General features: G+C 39.6%; 1 long non-coding RNA gene across 1 annotated transcript in view; it reads right to left on the bottom strand.

The window, feature by feature from the left end:
• Positions 1-2,144: 2,144 nt before the first annotated feature.
• Positions 2,145-16,803, bottom strand: part of LOC116665324 — a 35,116-nt gene continuing 20,457 nt past the window's right edge. The window contains exon 3 of the long non-coding RNA XR_004321895.1: positions 2,145-2,239. This is a non-coding gene — a long non-coding RNA (uncharacterized LOC116665324). The remainder of the gene's footprint in view (positions 2,240-16,803) is intronic.

Genomic DNA, 16,803 nt, shown 5'->3' with positions numbered 1-16,803 from the left:
TTGGTCTTTCAGCTGCAACCATTATAAGAGAGATTTAGTGACCTGGTTTCAAAAGAACAGGAAAGGTTTTTAAAAATATCTTTTAAACCTATGTTAGTATTAATCCCTTAAACTGGAAGTAACCTTATTTTGAATATACAGCTGTGGCTGTATATGTGGTTATCAACAGTTCAATAATATCACCATTACATATTGATAGAAATATTACTCAAAATGGATAAGAAATCCAATTTTGAAGTATGTTAAAAGCAGATTTTTCTGAAAGAAGACATAGCAAACATAATCTGTAGTAAACATTGTGAGATGTCTAGCCAACAACCATTCTTCCCTTTTCCCATTCTTATAGAACCTGGGTTGCTTATAGGTATGTGCTTTCCTTCCTTTGCCTTTTGCATCAGGGAGGTTGGTCCTACCTAAACCCTAGAAGATGAGTCCTGATTGGTCTAAGACCATGATGATGGTCCAATTCCCCTCACAATGACTGATCTAGGCATGTGCTTGTGATACAAAGTGGAGAGATGGAGACAGCCTCAGTCTGAGACACTGTTGAGCCACTGACTAAATCAAGCCTGAAGTCACCATACTGTTCCTTTTATTTTCCTTAATAACTGGGAGCTGGGTTTTTTGTTACTTCCTGCCAAATGATCCTGTTATATAATTTTATTGCTTTTTTAACTATTAAAATATTGAGAGATTAAGAAAATTAATAGCAAAAATTATATAATTTTTAAAAAGTCAAATACATTTCACATCTAGTAACTTACCTTCAGATACACTCATATCCCATGCAGAAAGACATATTAAAATTCAGGGTTGCTCACTGAAGGATTGTTTGTACTAGCAAAAGAGTGAAAATATACATGTCCTTAAGTAAGAAAGTGACTAAATAAAGAAGAATGAAATAATACCATTTGCATCAACATGTATGGACCTAGAGATTATCATTTTAAGTGAAGTAAATGAGACAGAGAAAGACAAATATATGATATCACTTATACATGGAATCTTAAAAACTTATTTAAAAAACAGAAATAGACTCACAGACATAGAAAACAAACTTATGGTTACAAAGGGGAAAGGGGGTAGGGATAAACTGGGAGCTTGGGATTAACAGATGCACACTACTATACATAAAATAGACAAAAAGGACCTACTGTATAGCATGGGGAACTATATTCAATATCTTTTAATAACCTATAATAGAAAAGAATCTGAAGAGGAATAGATATATGTATAACTGAGTCACTTTGCTGTACACATGAAACTAACACAACATTGTAAATTAACTATTCTTCAATTTAAAAAAGACAGTATTTCTAAATAAATAAATAAATGTATAAGAAAGTGGCTATTTTTAAAAATGTATCATACTGTTGCCTCCTTGTGCCACTCCACTACCCCTCAGTGGGCCCATCCTCCTGGAAGTACAGATGGCTATCCAAGCAGTAGCTGCCCCAAATGCCACAATCCCAGGCCAGTTTACATAGATCACCAGGAGAGTCATCATTTTCTAGCCCAAGGTCCATCCTTGACAGCAAAGTCCATCATGATGACCAGGGGGACATGGCATGGTGTGGCTTATTATCTTCAGTGACTTTGGCCAAAGTCTATTGCTAAACAAACCCTCAGTATTCCTACCAATATCACAAACATGCAGGCTCAAATTAACCTTTTTATACATTCTTCAACTTCTTTCCTGTTTCACTCCATCTTTTGTCTCAGCACAACCACTACCACTCCACCCTACTCTAGACATTTTCTGCAGGTAAATCTAGCTAGAACAAGAGCACGCTAGACCTCTAATGTCTATTTATTTCATTTTTGTGTGATTGTTCTCAAATTATAATATGAGATGGGCACCAGCGTAAACAGGAATGATGCATGTACTGTTTGCATTTACCAAAATTTAATTCTTTTTGGTCAAACTCCCACTTTTGTAAACATGTTGAAGTTCCCCTCTCCTTGCTTTTTTATTTCATCTCAGAGTCCTGGTGACTTCTTATGTCCCTCTGATATCATTAACTTCACACATTCTATTTCTCATAACATATCAGTTAGGGTAGACTAATTGGCATGACAAAAAGCAAGTAATGGCTCCAACAATAGAATATTTATTTTTACTTCTAAAACAGTCCCAGTAGGGAATTTAAGCCAGTGCCTTGGGTCTCCTCCACATGGTAATTCAGGGACCCAAGCTTCTTCCAGACTGTGGCTCTGCCATTCTTCAGGGCATCATTATCTGCATCCAGCCCGAGGAAAAGGAAAGAGAAAGAGGACCATGAGTGGGAGGGTTTTATCTGCTCAAGGGTATCTCTTCTGAAAGGTGGCTACACTCCATATATCAAATTCTGGATCAAGTTCTTGTTTGGTAAACCAAGATATAGAACATCAAATTAGTTGTTGCAAATCAAATGTTTTCTGTTCCACATCTAATCAGGAGAGATGATCTTTCTTGAATTACCTTCTAAGCTGAGTTTAGTATGGACTTATTTAATATGTTTAAGAGCACAAACTTCTCAGGATAGATATTTAGAGCTAATAATATAACTTACTTAAAGTGTGGACGGGTGACATTTTATTTAGACATTCTTCAGCTTGCACAAAATGAGTGAATAGAACCACATATTACTAACCTGAAACAATTATTCTTCTAATTTTTTGACACTTATTAGTTTAACATCCCTATGGAACTACTTAATCATAGAAGATTAATCTTCCCCTGCAACACTCTCTACTACATGAGGTTTTTTGGAAAAATAGAATCCTTTTATTCTTAAACCTAGGATTCAATCATTTTGTCTAGGCTGACTCGTTGGATAAGGCCACAGAGTCAGTCTGTGTGAATCACCCAGCTTGCATATTGTCCAAGATAAATTCTTTTCAGCAGTGCAGCCTATTCAATCAGCAGCCTCAAAAATACATAGGTCAAAGAGAAAATTGAATGAGAAGATGTTCATGGCTTATATATATAGTTCCACATATAACCACTAACAGAAAAGTAAGGCACACACACAAAAAGTCCTTCTGACACCTACTGGCAACATTTTTGGACACCAAAGGTGGTATGTTTAAAGCATGGCTTGTAAATCAATAAATCAACAACAATTAGGTGGGCCTGAATCATTATACACTAAAAAGAAGAATAATAGCAGGTGTTGCCATAAGAAAACCAGCTGGCTTGTTACCTAACTAACATGTGGGCATTGCCTTGGTGACATCACAGTCCTCAAAGGTGTGTATGGTCCTTGGCTTTACAGATTCAAAAATTTGATCTCCACAGTGCACCAGAGTTAACAGGCTCAATGAGACTACTTCATGATAACCAAATACACAGGGGACTGACATGTAAATCATAATGCAATTTTATTCATTTAAATAAAAAATATGACTACGACACACAAAAGAATGCTCATTTTGGTATGGCCCACACTTTCCCTGCAGGCAGTTAATATTTAAATCATATTATAACCAGAAGGTTGCTTGGTGAGCAGTGAGGAATTTGAACTAAGAGAGTTATTTGTATGATTCAAATATTTGATGGCACTGGTTTTGATAGTCTAATTCAGTCATTTTCCATTTCTATTTTTATTTTATTAGCAGCAGGACACATTTTCAGGATAAAGTCTTACAAGGAACACACATATATATATGTAGGTATATGGATACTTCTGCTCCCCTCTCTCTCTGCTCTGATTAAAACTCTGGTAGTCTACCCAGAGCCCCACGTGCTCAGCTGCTCCATAGTCTGGAAGGAGACTGGCAGAGGAGCCGGGAAGAGCATTCCAAGGAGGGAGCCAGCACTTGTAGAGGTACAGAACCGTGAAAGACTGTGGCACATTCTAACGAAGTGCAAGTGGTTCATTAAGAATGGAACAGTATCTTGAGAGGATAGGAAGAGGAGGTAGTAAGACATCAGACTGAAGAGGTAAGTAAGAGACAAATGATGAAGAAAAGGGCTTGCATGCTTTGCTAAATTATTTGAATCTTATACAGAAAGCTTTGAAAAGCCTCAAAAGGATTTTCAATGGAGCCATGCCATGATCAGATTGCAATTTTAGAAATATCACTCTGGCTGAAAAATAGATAATTGGGTAAGTGGGAAGGGTACAATATAGGACAGTTAAAGGCCTGTATCACATGCCACCAGGGCCTAACCCTAGAAATTTGGTGCATACCATCAGTCCTCCAACTGCCAGCACTTGCATTTCCACACCTGAGAGCTTTCTCTTGCTGCTGCAGCTCACTTTGTTGCCACACCTCCAAGTGTCAGAGAATTCATGCTCCAGCCACACCCTCAACCAGAGACTGAGGGCTGGCACCAATGGGATTAAGCTCCAGATGCCCACATTGGCAGCCAGCTTGATAAAAGACCTTTTGGCTGCTTTCTCTTCCTTGTCGCACATCCCCATTCCCCTATCCTGTGTACTTCACCTCTGAAATAAATTACTTGTTTTTATTTCAGTATCTGCTTCTGGAGAAACCCAGACTAAGACAAAGCCACTGTGGTAAAGGATGCTGAGGATCTGAACCAGGCAGGGAACATAGAGACAAAGGAAGTGGGCTGGAGATACGTTCAAAAGATGTTAAAACTAAATATGGAAGATATCAGGGAATTCCCAGATAACCTCTGGGTTTCTGATTTGGGGAACTGGGGAGTGGCAATGCCACTCACCAAGTAAAAGAAAGGAGGTGAAGAAAAGGAGTTGAGGAAAGATGACAGGCTCAGAGTTGAATATGCTGAGTCTGAGACACCTGGGGAACAGCGAAATGGTGGTGAGAAGTTGGATGTTGGATGTACCAATTGGAGCTCAGAAGACTGGCCTGACAGAGATCTACACTTGATACAATGGACTTTTACCTTTTTGTGCTCAGTATCTAAATCTCCTTCCCATTGGGGGAAAATATAAAAGGAATGAAGGCAGGGCCCCCTCCTACCATCAGAGTCATCAGCAAGGAAGCCGATTTCCATTCCCAGGCAGGGCACAGTCATGTGATCTAGCCTTGGCCAATCAGATGCTCTAACCCAGGATTTTTATACCTCAAGGGGATGATGCACAGAGGCAAGGACAGTCTGACTATTCAGGGTGGATGTGGCAGAACTGAGAGTCCAGTGTTTCTGGGGGTGATGGCAGCAGCAATGATGTACTCACTTCTCTAGTTTATGTGAGGTGACTTTAGGGGAGGGAGCCAAGAATAGGTGCTAGTTTACTATCGTCATAGGATCTACAAGTCAAATTCCATCTTTGTTTTTTTGAAAAAAAAAAGATAAATGTTCTTTTTCTTAAGATTGGAGGTAAGTATATGAATGCTTGTTTTATTTTTTGTTTGTTTTATTTTAAGCATTCCTATGCATTTAAAACACTCTTTTATATCTACATTTCACAATAAATTTTTCAAACAAACAAGGAAACATGATTTTTGAATGGAAGTAGCAATGTAAAAAATACGTTAAAGAATGAAAAGGATATAATATCTGGGATTTGCTTTGAAATAAGGGGTAAAAAGGAAGATTTACAAAATGTTGATAATTGTTGAAGCTGCAAAATGGGTATGGTGGTCTTTTGGAACATTCTCTTTATATTTTTACATACTTGAAAATCTGCCTAAGTATGAAGTAGAAGTATTTTGGACAGTATGATGGGGTATGGAGGACAAATGAGAGAATGGGAGAGACTGGTGGCAGAAGGGTCTCCAGGGCTCACAAAAGCACTAACAGAGGAGGGCTCTCAGAAATAATCCAGAGGAAACCCAATGCCTCACACGTGAAATATGACCAAAACTCATATGTTGACTGACCTCTATCTAGAAATTCAGCCACTGATTGAAAATAGGATTAAACCCTATTGAATCAGGAAAGTAAAGTCTGGAATATCTGAAGACTTGAGTCACCAACCACCCACAGTTCATTTTCAAGAAATTCAGACTCCTTAAATCTCACATTCCCCACTCATACTTGTGCCATCAGTGGCTCACAATTTTCTTTGGTAAACTCGGGCTATTTTCCCCTTCTTGGTAGCTTATTATCACTCTGGCTATTATTAATTCTACTTTTCTTCTCCTAAACCTGAGAAAAGCTTCTTCCCCAGATGTATTTCTTTTTTTTTTTTTTTTTTTTTTTTTTGAGTAAAGGTAGATTTATTCAGAGAGATACATTGAAAGGCAAGAGAAAGGCCACAAGGTGTGGGGGTTGAGTGCTCAGATTAAAAGTAGGTACACACTCCATAGACAGAGTGTGGACCATCTCTGAAGAGGGAGAGAGAGGGGGCAGCGGTTCCCCAGATGTATTTCTGATCTTATTTGCCAATCTTGGAAGGCCAGGACTTTAAGATGGCATTTATTTCCTTGCTCTTTCAGCTTTATAGAATCATCTCCACCTCCACCCCCACCCCCACCCCCACCCCCACCTTTATCACTATGAGAAGAAACTTGGCAAATATTTGGCTGAAGCTGGCTGGAGGGTATTTGAGTGACACCATCCTGGCCACTGAAAAGAACCAGCTCCCAGGGCTGGAATGAAATCTCTGTGTTTCCAGGATTCCTTCCCTCCTGAGTGTCAAACATCTGGGACACACTGCATTATCCTGCTTTATTCACCATTTTATCCTGGAGTCCTACAGGGAATTTGATCACAAGAGAATCCTAGCATATAAACCAGCCACACCTGTGAATTTTATTACAAGTATGTTGTTTGTTTGCTTGATTCAGATGGGGGAAGAATGGTGGAAAATCAAGAGCTATGGGAAGACAGTCCTCAGCTCAGCTCCTCAACTGCGGGCTTCTTTCCAGTTGGTGCAACAGGAGATCTGGGGCCTGTGTTTGCTTTTCTTGGCATTCACAGAGGTGGTGTCTGTAGCTGAAGACACTGGGGCTGTTGCCAGAAGCCCTGCTGGAGCCACGACTGTGTGATTCCAGGTTCCAAGATCTCATCTGCTTGCAGCGATGGGGAACATTTTGATCTTGGCAAATGCTCTCATGCCGGCACTCCATGTCCACCAGACTCTTCTCCCTACTTCTCTGACCCCAAGCAGAGCAGCGGAATGACCTCTGGACACACACAGCTTGGCAGCACCACTGTCTCTGGAATTCCCGTATCTCCCTGGGGGACTCACCACAGTGGACACAAACACGATTACAAACTGCTAGTGACCTGGCAGCGCATTAACCACGGGTCCCGAGAGGAGAAAGGAGCATGAGCTTTCCTTCCCTGGGAGCTGGCCCCACGGCCCTGCAAGCTCCCGGGGTAGATGCTACTTCAGACACTGAAGGTCTCTGCCTTGCAAATTAGCACAGCCTGAACAAAGTCAGAAAAACAAAATACATTCCCTTTAAATGGGAGATGTGTTCCCCTTCTGTAGGCTATCCCTAGTCACTAACATTAGGGTGGGTGTTCTCCACCAGTGCCTGAGCCAAGGCCCCCTCTATCATTCTGATCTCCTTGGAGCTCGGGATGTGGTCAGTCTATCAAGTCCTCCAACACTCAGGCTCCCTGTTAATCACCCTGGCCTCTGCCTCCCATCTGCATGATCCTCCAGCCCACTTCCTGAACTGTTACCCAATTCCCCCATTCCACAGCAGCCCCCTACCATGCTCTCACACTCCTGCACCTCCGTTCCACCCTCCGCGATAAACAAAGGCAGAGGCCTGCTCCTCCTGCATCTCCAGAGGCTCTAACCTGGCGTTTCTCGACTTCTAATCCATAGACAGGAGAGGCAAAATCAAACTCCATAAATTTACTTTTTCCCCATTCTCACTACCACAAGAAGAGCATTTACAGCTCTTCTATCCCAATCCCTTAGCTTTTTTCCTGGATACAAAACAGTCTAGAGTTTGGGGTCAACAGAGTGATTTTTGTTGAGAAACAGTCTCCATTCATCTGATATCATCTTTTAAAGCAATAATTATTGAGCTTAATATGTACTAAGTACCTGATAAATAATTATCCTATTCTGTCCTTACAACTTCCCTTTAAGAGATGAGGAAATTGTGGTCCAGAGAAATGAAGTTGCCAAAGGTGATACAATGATCAAATGGTAGAGCTCTGGCTCTGGCTTCCACCTTTGGTTGGAACTTAAGCATTCTGAGCCCAGAGTTCATACTTTTAATAACTCTATATATTGTTTCTCAGCCCCAAGCAGCACTCCTCTTTCAAAATTTCTTGCTCTCTCTTTATAGTTCCCCCTGTCCATATCACCACTGTCTACCAACTTCAAGGAAAGTTTGCCACCCTACTCCATGATGTTAACCAAAAGCGACCCATTCACTTTTTCCTTTACCATCACTCTGGGGCTCCTCCCAGCTTAACTGCTCTGATAACTCCTCTAATACCCTAGTGTCAGTCAGGACACTTGGCTGCAAGAATCTAAGCCCCCAACTCAGGCTGGCTTAACTGATTAGGGTATTTATTTTATATAATAGGAATTAAGGCTGGACCAGACTTTAGGGCTGCATGATTGAGAAGCTCAACAATGCCATGCAGGATCCAAGGACCAAGGTTCTTTCCATCTCCCTACTCTGTAAACTCAATCCAAAGTCTGGCTTCCTCAAGAGTTTAGAATGGCTGCCAGAAGCAACTGGCACCACATGTTCTCTTGCTATTGTCCCAGTGCAGGTGAGGGGCAGAGGTGGGAACTCTCCTCCAATCATGTCTGATTGGACCCATTTAGGTCATATTCCCACCCCTGGACCAGAAACAGGGAACATACAAAGCAATTGGTTTAAACCTGAATTCCTGAGCCAATCCGTGGCAAAGAGGATGGGATTACCATTATTGGTTAAGATCATTCAAGACCCAGGAGGAGCTCACTTTCCCCTGCTTGGGGACAAAGAGGATATCTTCTGGGTTCTGCTGAGAAGGAAAGTGGGGGTAGCTGCTACAATCATCAGTTTCACAGTCTGTCCATCAGGGTCACTGCATTTAGCCTTGCAGTTTGCACACTGTCCAAAGCACCCATATGAAGGAGTGAACGGGGGCTGCTCTTCTTACCAAGCTGTGTTCCTTGGTACAGAGCTGTGTGTGCCCCGAGGTAGGGGTGCCGCCCCTCGCCTCCAAATATGGCCAGAGTCTCCTTATGTTCACCAAGCCAAGTACCCCCAGGGTCGTGGACTCCCAGAGGAGATGCATTTTTCTAATTTGCATAAAGATACCTGGGTAGGAACACTCAGATTCCCCTTCAAGCGAGGAATAGTTACCAGCTGTGAAGAGTGCAATTAGCCGATAGCCTTCCGCTGTTAGCCCCAGCTCTCTGGGGAGTTCACGTTCTTTTCCATATGGCCAAAGCCAAGGACTAAGCAAGATGGTGGTTCCAGGGCCTAGCCATTCCCACTCAACAGAGGACTGCTCTAATAGGCATTCTGGAGCTCCTGGTCTGGAAGACAAAGGGTTTGTCAGGTCTGTGTCATGGTCTGATGGCTCCGCCTGGCCAGTCCTACTCTTTCCTTTCTTCATTCACTGGTTTTCACTCCTCAGTAAGCCCTTTGCACTCCTCACTCCATTTCAGACCCTGCTCCCCAAGAACCCAACCTGCAACAGTACCCTGAGAGCTAGGGCTCTCTGTTCTCTGTCTCTGTGCGACCTACATATCTTGCAACTCCAGAACACATGTCCTTCATCATCTACACTCCACTGCTCCTGCTAAAACTGCTTTCTATCTGCCTTATGACCTTCAGTCCTTTGACACCCCCCCCCAATTCTTCATCCACCAGCCACCAGCTAGTTTCCCTTCTGTCACACCTCAGCTTGGACCCCATCTTAACCATGACTTTGCTAGCACCTGATTTCTCCCCACCCTTAGGCCAATCTCTAGTCCTGGGAAAGCTACAGTAAAATGTCCTTTCTTCCCTCCTGCTATGAGTCTATGGAAAATCAAGTTTAATGACTTAATGACAAATCCACACTATCTAACTTTAATTGGGCCCTCAGGGCTGCTCAATGATTATTTTACTAATCTCTGTAGACTCCCACTGCATTGACACCAAATGTTTTCCTCTCCCTTTACTTCCTAATGTCCTTTCCTCCTGTTTTCCTTGCACCCTGTAGATGAATTGTTAACCCTCTTCTTTTCATGTTGATCAGGTTCATAGTCCCCAAACTTCCCCCCTTACAGTGGGTATCTGTTGCTTTTACCTTCCCAGATTCAGTACACTCAAATTTTCCTTTGAGGACCAGCTCCTCTCCCACCCTGACTCCATGTAACTCCAGTGGGCTGGCCTCCATCTCCTCCAAAGCTGAGTATGTGACTCAGGCCTGGCTGTCCAGGCACAGTAAACAATCAGGGATGAGCATGTGAGCTGAGCCAGACCAATAAAACCTTTGTCAGAACTATAATGCAGAAAATAACTTTCTTTTGCTTTGGGGATTGCTAATCTGTAAAGAAACAAACCTGGTGCTATAAGCCCTCATCTTGCCCCACAAGGGAAGAGCCTGCCTAACAAAAAGCCAGAGGAAAGAAGTTCTGGTCCTGATGGCATCCTAGAGGCCCTAGATCTGCCTATTGTGAAGTTGTCATACCACAGGACATTGTAATTATATGAGCCAATAAATTATCTTTTCTACTTAAGCCAGTTTTAATCACATTTCTGTACTTGTAACCAAGGGTCTTGAACTTAGCATCCTCTCAATTTTCTGATTTGTTTCTATCTTTACCTGTTCTGATTTTATCTCTGACAAAGGTGCCATTCTTGCTTGTATAGTTTTCCTGTTATGCGTTATTTTACTTTGGGATCTTGTTTTATCTATTTCCCTTTCTCCATTGGCTTCTCCCCCATTGCCCATATTTATAACTGATACTGGATGAATGAATATTATCAAACTATTTCAAAAGTATAGTCTTTGATGAGAACAGACAGAAGGTATTTCTGGAAGTGTAAGAGCATGGCTCTTGGAGAGTGACCTGTTCTATAGTAGGAAGGGAAGTGTCATTTCAAAGGATGTAAGGAGACATTTCCTCAATGGCAGAATCTCTATGCTTTGATGTCCTCTTCTGCATGTTCCTCAAGGATGCTAAGACTTCACCTCCACACTCAACCTTTCTCTGGCTGTTGGTACATCCTGTTCACCCCGAGGAACTGTTCTGTGGCACACAAAGGTGAGCAGTATGTGAGTTATATCATTCTGTGTATTAGATTCTGCAGAGTTCAGAGGACTTAAGATGGAGCAGAACTGTGTACATTAGCAGCCCTGAACTGTGCTCAGAAACTCTTCAGTGCTCAGCTGTTGGGTTATTTTTCTGTTTGGTTTCTTTTTTATTTAATTTTAGCATAGATAAATATATTTCCACGATTTAAAATTCAAAACAAAATAAAGACAAATACAAACATAAAAGTTTCATTCTCCACCCCTCTCCCTTTACTACCAAGTTTTCTGAAGCTTTTGGTTTATGCTTCTGTTTGTTTTCTATTGTTGCCTAACAAATTACCACGAACTTAGTAACTTAAAACAAAGTACATGTATTATCGCATAATTTCTATGGGCTAGAAGCCTGAGCAGGGTGTAACAGAGTTTTCTGTTCAGGGCTCACAAAGCTGAAATCGAGATCTCAGCCAGGACTGCAGTCATCTAGAGCTCAGGGTCATCTTCCAAGTTCATTCAATTCTTTATGGTTATAGGACTGAGGTCCTTGTTCCTTGCAGGCTGTTGGCCTGGGTTCACTCTCAGCTACTAGAGACCTCCCTCAGGTCCTAGCAACATGGCTTCCTCCAATATGCATTCCACAACATGGCTATTTTCTTTCTTCCAGGCCAGCAGGAGAGCATCATATTGACCAATCCCACCCACACTCAAGAGGAAGAGATGATACAAGGCGTATATACTAGGAAGCCAGAATATTGAGAGCCATCCTAGAATTCTTCCTACCACAGCTTCTAATGTTGTTGGGGTTTTTTTATATGCATGTTTATAAGCAAAGCAAAAGGGCGCACGCACACACACATATATCTCCTTAGATAAACAGTGGCATGTAATATATATACTTTTATCCACCTTGTTTTTTGCACTTAATATATATCTGGAGCCCATTTCATAACAGTATATAGAGATAGTCCTCATTCCTTTTCAGCTGCTTAGTACTTCATTTTGTGTATATACCATATTTTATTTAACCATTCTCTAACTGATGGCCATTTGGGTTGTTTCCAGTATTTCTTTTGCTATTACAAATGGTGCTGCAAAGAATACCTTTGTGTAGTCCTTTTTTTTTTTTTTTTCTTGGTCAAAGAAATTTTGCTAGATATTGCCAAATTCCTCTATGTAGAGATGAAACCTTTTGTTTCCCTTCCTTCAAGTCCAGTACTAGAGATTTAATTGTGTTTTTCTTTTGATGAGTGAGGTTAAGCAATTTGACATAAGTTGAAGGGAAATTCACATTTCTTTTTCTGCAAACTGTCTCTTCTTGTTCTTTACCTATTTTTCTATTGAGTTGTTGGACTTACTCAATTTATGGAAGTTCTCAGGAATTTAGCCCTCTTTCTGTGTTATGAGCAGCAAATACTTTCACTGTCTTTTGACCTCTTGTGCTGTTTTTGCTACAGTTTTTATATATGTAGTTGAATTTGTCAAAATCTTTTCTTTCATGGCCTCTGAATTTTGAATCATAAAAAGGCTTTCCCCATTCAATGTTTATAAAGGAACTCATCATGTTTTTCCTTGTACTAGCATACTTTTTTACACTTAAGTCTTTGACCCACTTAGCGTTTACCCTATTTTATGGTTTAAGTTATTAATTCAGCATTATCTTTTTCAAGTGTCTTCCCAAACAATTTTTCAATCCTCAGGAAAACTGAGGAATAAAGGTCACTAGAAACCAAAGTCAAAAAGAAAAACATCATAAAATGCTTCATTGCAGACCTTCTTGAGGCTATGATAATGGGAGGCTATGATAACACTACTTAGTTATCCGGCCAGGTGTGCAAAGCCAACTGCCAGATGCTTTTATTGAGCTGAATTTGAAGAATATTGAAACCATGTAGACTGTGGTGAGAATATGAGGATAAATCATTGATTTCAGAGTAAGAACTTGTATACGTCTCATGCTTGAGTTAATGAAACTTCCCCTTCTCAACAAATGCTACAAAACTTCAAAATCTTAATCTCCTCTTATCTTTTTTCCTTTCAAATTCAATGATTTATAAAAGTCCTTAAAGTACCCTGGGTTTCAAATTCACAGACAGTAAAATTCACTGTTTGGGGTATACAGCCTATAGAGGGTACAATATGCCTGCCTAACCTATAATCATCCATTTAGAATTAATATTAGCACTTTAAGTAAAATGTAGAAGCAGACTTACAATTACTTGTCTCTTTAGCCTTCCCCCTTTTTACGTTGTGATTGCCATTTATGACATCTACATACATTGAAATCCCTACTAGTCTTACATTTTTGCTGTCAATAGTCATAAAAATTTTAAAGAATTTATGAGGGAAAAATACGCTATTACATTTACCCAAACATGAGTTTGTTCTTCCTTTATTTTTAACATCTTAATTTTCCCTCTTGAATCATTTCCCTTTAGCTTGGAGAACCTCCTTTATCGTTTCTTTTAGAGCGGGCCTGCTGGCAATGAATTTTCTTAGTTTTCTCCCTCTGAGAATATCTTTATTTCCCCATTATTCCTGAAGGATATTTTCACTAGATGTAGAATTCTCAGTTAACAATTCTTTTCTTTAAGCACTTTAAAGATGTTATTCCACTGTCTTCTAGGCTCTGTGTAATGTGTTATTTTTTCTGGCTGCTTTTAAGATTTTTTTGCTTTACGTTTGGTCTTCAACAGTTTGATTATAATGTGTCTGGTGTGGTTTTCTTTGAGTTTATTTTGTAACCTTATGTGTTTCACCAAATTGGAAAGTTTTCAACCACTATTTCTCAAATATTTTTTCTGCATCAATCTCCTCTCTTCTCTTTCTGGGACCACAATAATGTACATGTTATATCTTAAAATATTGTCCCATAAGTACTGATGGTCTGCTTTAAAAAAAAAAAAAAAAAGCCTTTTCTCTCTCAGTTCTTTACTATGGGTGATTTCTATTGATCAGTCTTCAAATTCTGACTCCTTCTTCCATCATCTCAATTCTGCCATTGAACCCATCCAGTGAATTTTTTTTTTATTTCACTCACTGTATTTTTCAACTATGAAATCTCAGTTTGGCTCTTCTGTTTATAATTTCTATTTCTTTCGTCAAATTTTCTACTTTTCATTCATTTCAAATGTGTTCAGTTTCACTTTATGGAGGATGATTATAATTGCTGCTTTAAAGTCTGGTAATTCCACAATCTGGGTCATCTGAGGGTTGGCATTTGTTGATTGTATTTTCACTTGTGAATTGGTCACATTTTCCTGTTCCTCATACGTCGAGTAATTTTGGATTGTATTCTGGATATTTTGAATATATATTACATTATGAAATTTGAGGTCCTATCAAAACCCTCTGTAGAATGCTGACTTTAAAATTTTGACAGTCAAATAACATGGTTAGATTCAGACTATAAGTTCTGTCTCTTCTTCAGTCAATTAGTTTCAATGTCAGCTTTATTCTGAACTCTTTTGCTATGCTGTTTTGTTCTATACCACACATACGCTTCTCAGGGGTTAGACTCTGAATTGTTTAGTAATTTACATCATAGATCACTTTTCAATTCTGTTGTTATGTAGCTTTGGACCTTTTTGTGTATACAAAGCTTAGGCTTGAGATATAAGATTCCAAAGTGGTATTTCCTTCCATCAAGTCTAATAATTATATACAGTATTTTTTTTCCCATTACTGTCCTTTATGCCATTTGTTGTTACACTCCTACCAGGTCAGCTTAATAGTGATTTATAATGAATCACAAAACTACTAAAATTAATTTTCTTCTTACTGTTGTTAAAATAATTTGGCTTTAAATTTTTGTTTGTTTGTTTTTTTACCAAAAGCCAATACAGATGAAGGGCATTCTTTCCCACTTTAGTCTGATTTCAATCCAATTTTCCCTCTTAGTCTCAATTTATCTCAATTTTGCAAAGAGCCTTCTTGCCTTTCCATCTCCTCTGAGGATAACAAATGGATTTATGTTTAATTCTTTCATTCACCAAGCATTTATCAAGTGCTGATCATGTGCTAGATACTGTTCTGGATACTGTTTAATTTTTCAAAAACTACTCACACTGGACTGCATAGGTCACCAGAGAAACTGGAGAATTATTTCTCTGAAGTTTTTAAGATAATTTTCTATTCAAGATTATTAACTGGAGGATGGTTTAAGGTGGGGAATGGGCAGTGTTTTCTCAGTGTTCTGAGTTCAGTGAACTCTCAAGACTAAAATAAGAGGGAGATACCATCAAACAAACCCAAAGCAACTCTAAGAGAAACCAAAGCTATTATCTCTCAAATTTTAGACTTTACATGCCACTGCAATTATACATGTTCCTACTTCTCATGCTTCTCCCCAGGGCCCCACAAGTTTTGAAGGGAGAATAAAAGCTGTGAACTCTGAGTAGTACTGTAAGCTAGTGGCCACAATCCAAATAATCCACCTTGTTGTCTTTGGGGGAAATGCTTCATATTCACATTGTTTTCATCTTTTCCACACTGGTAAGAGCAATGGGAAAATATATATAGTGAGCTAACTGGGTAGGAAAAGAATTTTATTGCTCTCAGGACAAATCCCTATTAAGTGTGATTAGCATAAACATTTTTCACATCAAATAGAATGAGGCTTCACTAATGACATGAGTATAATACACGTCTGATGTAATGCCAACTGCTTTTTAAAAATACATAATAAAACTGATGTAAAAAGGGAATATAATCAACTTGCATGATTCAGCCTGGGTTTATTCCCATTTACTGTCTGTGTGATTTTGGGTAAATTATTTAACCTCTCTAAGTCCCTCTTTTCTCAACTATAAAATTCAGAGAACAATAGCTGTTACGGTTTGTTAGAATTCAATTCCTAACATAGTAGATAATTAACATTAGGTGAATATGAATCCAAAGTCAGTAAAACTAGAAGAGAGTATATGCATTTCTCTGAAAAGTGTCCTTGGGAGAATTTATCCCAGCCACTTATATATCTCATAAATTGAATGAAATAGAAGAATTTCTTAAAACAGTGTCATCTAGGGCAGAAAAACAAGTCCTCCCTTTTAATAAATGTATTCTTAACTTCAATATCCAATTCAATTAGATTAGCCTGGATGTTTTTGGACGGACCTGACTATAATAGTGCATAAAAGTTTGTCTAATAGCTGCCCACGAGCTTTTGCTGACACTTAATGAAATCTGTTTAATTACTCTAGCAGCTCCTATATTGGTTGCTGTGCTGGGGTCATTGGAGAACTCGACCCTATGGTACTTGGGATACAAGAACATCTTCTGCTGATTGAAGCCTGTACCCTGTGGAAATGTTTTAATGTGATCCTTGAAGCATGTCCTAAGAAATGCTGTCAACACATATTCTTCTTTGTCAGGCCTTTATTTGGTCAGGAATACTCAAGAGCTGTCTTTCTGGCTGCAGTTTACCACATTGTCTCCCATTTGCTTTGAAATCTGGTTTAGTTGTGTTCAATGAAGCAGAGGTAGCTGAATTAGAGAGACATCATCAACACTGCTCCTCCAGAGAAAATTTCCCATCAGATAAATCATGAAACCTGCTACCATGTTTTGATGCACAGAAGCCACATCCTTGCACCCTGATCATTCACTTGCAGAAAAACATGTTCTCAACATAGTGAGCACAAGGGCATACCCAATGGACCATGAGGAAAGCTAGGGTTGATCACAAATCCCCAGTACAAAGAATTTCAAAAGAAGAAGGAAAAGGCAACAATAAA

This window comes from Camelus ferus, chromosome 1 (genome assembly GCF_009834535.1).
Source record: "Camelus ferus isolate YT-003-E chromosome 1, BCGSAC_Cfer_1.0, whole genome shotgun sequence".
Classification (NCBI taxonomy): Eukaryota; Metazoa; Chordata; class Mammalia; order Artiodactyla; family Camelidae; genus Camelus; species Camelus ferus.
The sequence above is the reverse complement of the archived record's forward strand: the minus strand, read 5'-3'. Positions and strand labels throughout refer to the sequence as shown.